Source organism: Scardinius erythrophthalmus, assembly GCF_964197995.2.
Source record: "Scardinius erythrophthalmus genome assembly, chromosome: 12".
NCBI lineage: Eukaryota > Metazoa > Chordata > Actinopteri > Cypriniformes > Leuciscidae > Scardinius > Scardinius erythrophthalmus.
The window spans coordinates 25,072,029-25,080,177 of record NC_138232.1 but is presented as its reverse complement, the minus strand read 5'-3'; the positions used below and the strand labels follow the sequence as shown (position 1 = coordinate 25,080,177).

At 34.6% G+C, this 8,149-nt stretch overlaps 1 long non-coding RNA gene across 1 annotated transcript; it reads right to left on the bottom strand.

The window, feature by feature from the left end:
- Positions 1-2,139: 2,139 nt before the first annotated feature.
- LOC308699328 lies at positions 2,140-7,871 on the bottom strand. Its single transcript, XR_014031173.1, has 5 exons — positions 7,656-7,871; positions 7,297-7,409; positions 7,158-7,201; positions 5,990-6,054; positions 2,140-2,730 (listed from the first exon to the last, which is right to left on the bottom strand). It is a non-coding gene; the product is annotated as an uncharacterized lncRNA (long non-coding RNA).
- Positions 7,872-8,149: the final 278 nt, after the last annotated feature.

Below are 8,149 nucleotides of genomic sequence, written 5' to 3'. Positions count from 1 at the left end.
ACTATTGTTATTGCTCATACTTATTTTTATTATTATTATTCTTCCACACAAAAGTTTGGCGCGTAATGCGCCCCGCACCGTTTGTCTCAGACCCCTGAGTGAGGTATCAAATCGACCGGCTCATTGAGGAGAGGTGTGCCATGACTTTTCTAAGCGATCGGGTGTACGATGTTCGCACAACTGACGAAAAAGCGGCCAAAAAAGTCCCATTGACTTTACATTGGGAGTTCTAAAAATATTTGAATCCCAACCGACGTTTTCACACACACAGACTCCAAAGGGCCTGACAGCCCTGCGTCTCTCCCTCTCTCTCTCCCTCAGAGGATTTATATTATCAAGCAGCCAATAAGTAATGGCCTAAAATCTTCATAGCCACACCCTAGCAACCAGTTACAGCACCCTAGCAACCATTAAGAGCTCCCTAGCAACCACCCTAAACCAAAAAAAAAATATTTTTTTAATTTGTTTTATTTTTTAAAGCAATTTTACTCTCGTGGCCTTGCGAAATCGCTCCATGCTTGTGCCTATTCGGCCATAGTACTGAAGTCTGAAGGCACTTGTTATTAAAGATTTTAAGAACTATATAAAACTTCATAATAACCATATTTGACAACTACCAACCACCAAGTAACACCATAGCAACTACCGAAAAAATACCTTAGCAACCACCCTGAACACCCTAGCAATGTCTAGAAATGCTCAAGTAACCACCAAAAAACTCTAGCAACCATCCAGAACACCCTAGCGATTGCCTAGCAACCACCCAGAACTCCTAGCAACTGCCTAGTAACCACCCAGAGCACCTAGCAACTGCCTAGTAACTAGAGATGCGCGGTTGACGGTTATAGCCGCGGACTCCGCGGATAAACCGCGGATCGGGCGGATGACGTGATGAAAAATAATATTTTAATTAAATTCGGGCGGGTGGCGGGCGGTTGAACCAATCAAATAAAAAATATATGTATACATTGTTAGATATTGTTATCTGACTACCCAGCTAGAAATTTTTTGTTCTAAAAATGTTCTAAGAACATTAGCATGTATTGTTCTATAAATGTTTTCAGCGGCTAGTTTTAGTTTTGTTCTCAGAATGTTCTTTTAAAAGTTTGGAGAACATTCTTTAAAAACATTATTAAAATGTTTAGTAGTAACATTCTTTTAACATTATTCTCTAACGTTCTTAGAAAGTTTTCAGCGGCTAGTTTTAGTTTTGTTCCCAGAATGTTCTTTTAAAAGTTTGGAGAACATTCTTTAAAAACATTATTAAAATGTTTAGTAGTAACATTCTTTTAACATTATTCTCTAACGTTCTTAGAAAGTTTTCAGCGGCTAGTTTTAGTTTTGTTCCCAGAATGTTCTTTTAAAAGTTTGGAGAACATTCTTTAAAAACATTATTAAAATGTTTAGTAGTAACATTCTTTTAACATTATTCTCTAATTTTCTCAGAACGTTTTCAGCGGGTAGTTTTATTTGTGTTCCCAGAATGTTTTTTTAAATGTTTAGAGAACATTTTCTAAAAACATTATTAAAATGTTTAGTAGTAACATTTTTATAACATTATTCTCTGACGTTCTTATAATGTTTTTAGCGTGTAGTTTTATTTTTGTTCCCAGAATGTTCTTATAAATGTTCGGATAACATTTTTTTAAAAACATTATTAAAATGTTTAGTAATAACGTTCTTATAACATTATTCTCTAATGTTCATAGAACGTTTTCAGCGGGTAGTTTTATTTTTGTTCCCAGAATGTTTTTTTAAATGTTTAGAGAACATTTTCTAAAAACATTATTAAAATGTTTAGTAATAACATTCTTATAACATTATTCTCTAACGCTCTTATAATGTTGTAAGCGGATAGTTTTATTTTTGTTCCCAGAATGTTCTTTTAAATGTTCGGATAACATTATTTAAAAACATTATTAAAATGTTTAGGTGTACCATTCTTACAACATTATTCTCTAACGTTCTTAGAAAGTTTTCAGGGGGTGTTTTTATTTTTGTTCCCAGAATGTTCTTTTAAAAGTTCAGATAACATTTTTTTTTACAACATTATAAAAATGTTTAATAATAATATTGTTAGAACATCATTTCTCCTAAAAGGTAGGATAACATTCTCTAAGAACACTCTAAAAATGTTTCGTGATGATGACCTTCTATAAATGTTTAATCATAACATTTTTAGAACATTATCCCTTTATTCTTATAAAGTTTTTAGCAGGAAGTTTTATTTTTATTCTTAGAACGTTCTTCTAAAAGTTAGGATAACATTCTCTAAAAATACTCTTAAAAATACTAGGCTACTTAACATTCTTATAAATTTTTTAGTGGGAAGTTTTATTTTTGTTCCCAAAATGTTCTCTTAAACATAAAAAATGCTTAGCTATAACATTGTTAAAACATACAATTTTATTAATCTCTAAAATAAAACAAAAATCTAACAGGTTTATGAATGGCATTCACATAAATTATTAGAAGTTCTGCGTACAGTAGATGCCCAACATTAAATGAAGAACTCAGTAAAGTCCAATGTGCAATCACACGTCTTGACTGCTGTTTGCTCAGAGCGCTCATCATCAGTCTTTGGTTGTCTTGGTTCTTGCAGAAAAAGAATAAAGTCATCTGCATTAATAGGTGTTCTACTGTTCTTCTCTTCTTCTTTTTCAGCTGCTATCCCAGTTAGCAGAATTGAGCTTCATTCTCTGTGTGCATGGTAGAGTTTTTCCTCATAGCCTATAAAAGAAGATCATGCAACAGTGTAAACAAAAATAATACAAATACATATTACATATTAAGATCACAAGCAATATTGACTTTGAAAACTTTCAAAATTAGCCAGCCTAATTATTAATCAGAAATTAATTAGATTAGTTTATTTAAATTATAAATATGATACCTTATGAGTATCTATTTTGTTTCTGTAATTTAAAACATATACTTAATCCATTATATACATGTTAAAGGGATACTCCACTTTTTTTGGAAATAGGCTCATTTTATAACTCCCCCAGAGTTAAACAGTTGAGTTTTACCGTTTTCTAATCCATTCAGCCGAGTTTCTGATATTTAGAAGAATGTCAGTAACCAGACAGTTTCTGGTCTCATTGACTTCCATAGTATATTTTTTTTCCTACTATGGAAGTCAATGAGACCAGAAACTGTCTGGTTACTGATATTCTTCCAAATATCAGAAACTCGGCTGAATGGATTCGAAAACGGTAAAACTCAACTGTTTAACTCTGGGGGAGTTGTAAAATGAGCCTATTTCCAAAAAAAGTGGAGTATCCCTTTAATAACACAACTAGAGGCTAAATTATTTTAACAAACTACAAACTTGGCTTGAGAAGTGTGAACCTCGAACTCAGGTAGCCTTGAGCACAGCTGCAGCATGTCACAGTACTGCCCACGATGCTTTTGCTCTGATGTAACAGCTCATTTTCATCAGTTATATTGTCTATGGATTGTTACATTTCTTACAGATTTCTGCTTGTTTTAAATCAGATACAGATAATGTGAGCTACTGTCTGTGCATATGAAAGCTTGTTTCCGCCATGGAATACAATTTTTAAAAAAGGTAATTGCGAATCACAATTCAAACTTTTTTTTCTCAGAAGTGCAAGATATAAACTCGCAATTGGCCGTTTGAAAGTCAGAATCACAGGATAAATTAGTAAAACCTGAGAAAAAAAAGCAATTCTGGCTTATTTCTTTTTGCTGTCGTTTCTATATGAGAACATTAATGCACTTCATCAATACAGCTGCTCTGAGAGTCACTTCAGCAGCATTTTAGCTTCATTTGAGAAAAACTATCATCATATCATAAAACACAGAGAAACTCAAAGGTCTACACGGCAATCCGTCAAATAAAAGTTTGGTTTAACCTTTGAAGAACGTTTTGCTTAAATCATTACATTTTAAATAATTGGTTATACAGTAGCAATTTAATTAAACCATTCAAATGGAATCAAGAAAACAAAAAAAAAATTTACTTTTGGGAGATGCGAGAGCGAAGTAGTCCAGTGATAATTAACAGGCAGCCATGGTTAATGCAATTTGCAAAAACCCGCCCCCTTTAGTTACTGTTGCTATGTCCAACAAGCCATGGCGCTCTCACGCCACACATCATGTTGTCACGCAATGAAAAATACATTGCGGATCACAGAAAAAACGCTGAAACGTTTAAACGCAGAGACAAGACAGAGCAGGTTACTTTTGATATGAAAGTTGAAACAAAGTCTCAACGTTTAATTTGTGTAATTTTTTTAGAAAAAAATATTTTTGGTAAAATAAAAATGTAAAAAATACCTGTCAATCAAACTCCCTCGAAGGGTGAATTCTGAGGGGAGTAAAAAAGACAGCTCACAATTCTGATATTTTCTTGCAATTGTGTGTTCCTGCCTCACAATTCTGAGAGAAAAAAAAATACTGTAATTTTACTGATGGAAACAGACAGTAAAAAAGTGGACTTCAAGGATTTCTTATTCTGTAGCTCCCTGTGGGATTTTTTTGACAAGTCCATAAAAATGCATCCATCCATGATAAAAGTACTCCACACGGCTCTGGCAGGTTAATAAAGGCGAAAGGTGAAGCGAAGTGATGCGTTTGTGTAAGAAACATATCCATATTTTATATTTTAGGGCTGGGAATCGATTAAAAAAAGTAACTGATTATTTACACAATTTGCTGTAATTAAATGCAATTAATTGCATTTCCCCCAAGCTTGTAATCATCAATATTTAAACTTAGAATAACCTAATTAAACAACAAAAAGGAAAAAAAGGAACAGAAAATAGCCCTGTATTAAAATAATATTAAACATCAATATATCAATATATTATTATTTTCAATAATCAATCAACATAATAAATTTAACAATTTATTATTATAATTTTTTTTTTCTAATTATCAAAATAAAACATAGTCCTACAAAGCTATTATTACAAGAGCATGTGATCAGAGCAGGTCATTTTACCATTGTTGTCAGCATGACTATACCAGCTCAGTAGGGCTATTTCACAGAAGTCTACTACTGAGAAATTTCACGTTATTTGACTTTGCTTTTCCAGTGCATGATCGGTACATGATTGGAGCGTTTGGGCCGTTAACGACAGAGCAGAACGCGCAGCGCAAACACGGAGCAGAACATTGAGCAAAGAGCTCAATGTTTGCTCAGTGTTGTGTGTGTGTGTGTCAGTGCGCCGACACACACACACGGAATGGAGAGCGCGGAGCGGAAAAGACCCGGTCATGAAAGCTGCGCGAGAATAAAACCTGATCGCCAAACACGGAGGGGCGGGACGGCATATTTTGCAGCCTTTTCCGCAACAGGAAGTCATTAAAATGAGGCAAAAAAAGTGCTGCGTTAATTGCATTTTTTTTATAAACTCGTTAAGCATCTCAAATTAATCGCGAAGATTAACGTGTTAATTCCCCCAGCCCTACCATAATATTTTATCGACTTAAATAACTAGCTTCCAGCAGACAGCCATATGCAAGTCAAATTACGCCCAAAGAGTTAGTCAACGCATCGATACGCATATGCGCCTGCAAGGCTACGCATCACTACACTTCGGCCACCATATGCGTCTATGAGTAGAAAAATGTGTCGTCCCAGTTTTTGATACGCGACGCACCGTTGTATGCAATACTATGCGTTGTTGGTGGGGGCAAAACTGCAAGTTGCTTGCGTCCGACGTGTTGACTATAAAAGGCTCTTGTCGGTGCATGACATAGGAATAGCATAAGCTTTGACGGCTCTCGCGGTTCAAACAAACAGGGCTAGGCAATAAATTAAAGCTCCTCCCACATTTCTCTTTATATGATTCTCTTTAATGATAATTTTTCTAAAAATCTCTGTGGAAAGAAAGTCAGATATAAATCTGGGACAGATATAAATCTGGCACGAGGGAGAAAAAAATAGATCATTTTTATTTTGGAGTGCATTGTGCGTTTAAAATTGACTACGGTTTTATAAAATGCAGTGGATACTTACTAGTGATGGACTTGTTTCTCTGTTGGTGCCTGTTCTGCTCCGTAAACATTGGTCCAATGCTTGATCTTAAGAAAATGTAAAAAGTGTGTTAATGTGTGTTAACAGACTATTGATCTGGGTGACATAGGACCATTTTTTATGTTTTCCTTAAGTGTTAGGCTATATAAATCTGGAGAACCCTTACTAACATTAACCATGGTTTTGCTACACTAACTAAATGGTAATAAATTATTGTAATCAATCCACCATAAAAATATTGTTTCTACACTTTACTATAATAAAAACCATGGTTAATTTAGCAAAGGACCCTGGGAACATGTCCTAAAAAGAACAGCTCATCCAAAAAATAGACTCTCTATCGTTATTTACCGGTACTCCATGTTGTTCCAAAACTGTATGAATTTATTTTGTATAACCTTAATTAAGATATCTTGAGAAATGACTTCACTGTTTTTTTTTTTTTTTTTTTTTATAAAATGGGTTCCAATGTTGTTTAATTCCCAACATTCTTGTGTTTCAGAGAAGTAAGTCATACAGGTTTGAAAATAATTTCATTTTGAAAGGACATTTATGTTATGTATAAAGACACAATGTTCTCAGTTCCCTCATTGTAAAGCTCCTATGCTGAGGTTTATTTAATTTTATTTTTTCAAAATGTTGCAAGTAAAATGTTCTAATTGTGTTAACTTGTCACATTAGAAGAACGTTTTATGAAGAACATTCAACATCTCATCTCTCAATGATATCCTCAAAACATTTCCCTAATGTGACAGAGAGAATGTTCTTCTTTTGTTATCATGAAACATTGGGACAATGTTATATTGAGATCATTGTACAACTTTAACTTTAGCAACATTCCCAAAATATGCTCAAAATGTTGCAAGTAGAATGTTCTTCTTTTGTTATCATGAAACATTGGGAACATTTGTTTCCATAAAATGGGTTCCAATGTTGTTTTATTCCCAACATTCTTGTGTTTCACAGAAGTCATACAGGTTTGAAAATATTTTCATTTTGAAAGGACATGTTTGGGTCAGCTAGGCCCATAAAAGCTCATATCAAGAAGACAGGTACAATTTTGACTGGCGGGTTTGGACCAGTGTGCCTTTGAGCAGAGTTTACATGTTCTGCCTCTATTTCACGTGTATTTTACTATGACAATACTCACCGCAACTGAAGATCATGTGGCTGGATAATTTATTCCCAAAATTCCTGGATAATGGGAAACACACACATACAGCAATATTATTAGCTATTTGTATTTACTTACTAAAAGAGACATAAAAAGCTTGCAAATTTTTACTCACCAGCTCAAAAACATATTATGATGATGACTCATCATTTTGACGGTAACGTTAGGCCGATATCCCGCGATCATTCAAAAGCCTAGTTTTCATAACTTAGTGGTTCGAGTTCCTCTCTGTATAAAGACACAATGTTCTCAGTTCACTCATTGTAAAGCTCAGACTATGCTGAGGTTTATATTTATTTATTTTTATCAAAAACTAACTTAGCTGACAATATTTAGCCTAACGTTACACATGCAGCCTGAAACATTGACATAATATCGATATTGCTCTAGTCGCATTTAAAATTAGCTTCTCAATTTAACACACTATATTTTGATGTAGCAGAATGGATTTTTATATAAAATAAAGTTATTTACCTTCCGCAGATTGCAATATGTCCGTTACACGTAGGCTACGTTGTTAAAATTCGTTGTCCATTTACATCCCGCAACTCGCTCAAAATAAAAATGTAACTGTACGATGCAAAATAATCCATGTTTTAAACAATGTAAAAGCCACAGAACCGAAGGAGGCTAGTACTGAAGATCCTCCCGAGCAGCAGCAGCGCGCGCACACACACACACTCTCACTCTAAAGCCCCTTTCACACAGAGATTCCGGAAAATACACGGATAAAGTGACCCGGGATTTGACCCGGGTTCGTTTGATTTAGGTTCATTCACACTGCCAGTGATTTTCCGGAATCAGAGAGTGCGTTCACACACAACCCGTAAAAATGCCGTAAAGACACGTGACATCGATGTGACTTGTAATCTCAGCAGCGTCTAAAGTTTGCTTATGAGCTGCGATCTCTCTCGAGAGAAACCACGCTTGTGCATGTTTTTCTCTTATTCCATCATAAACTTGCGCAT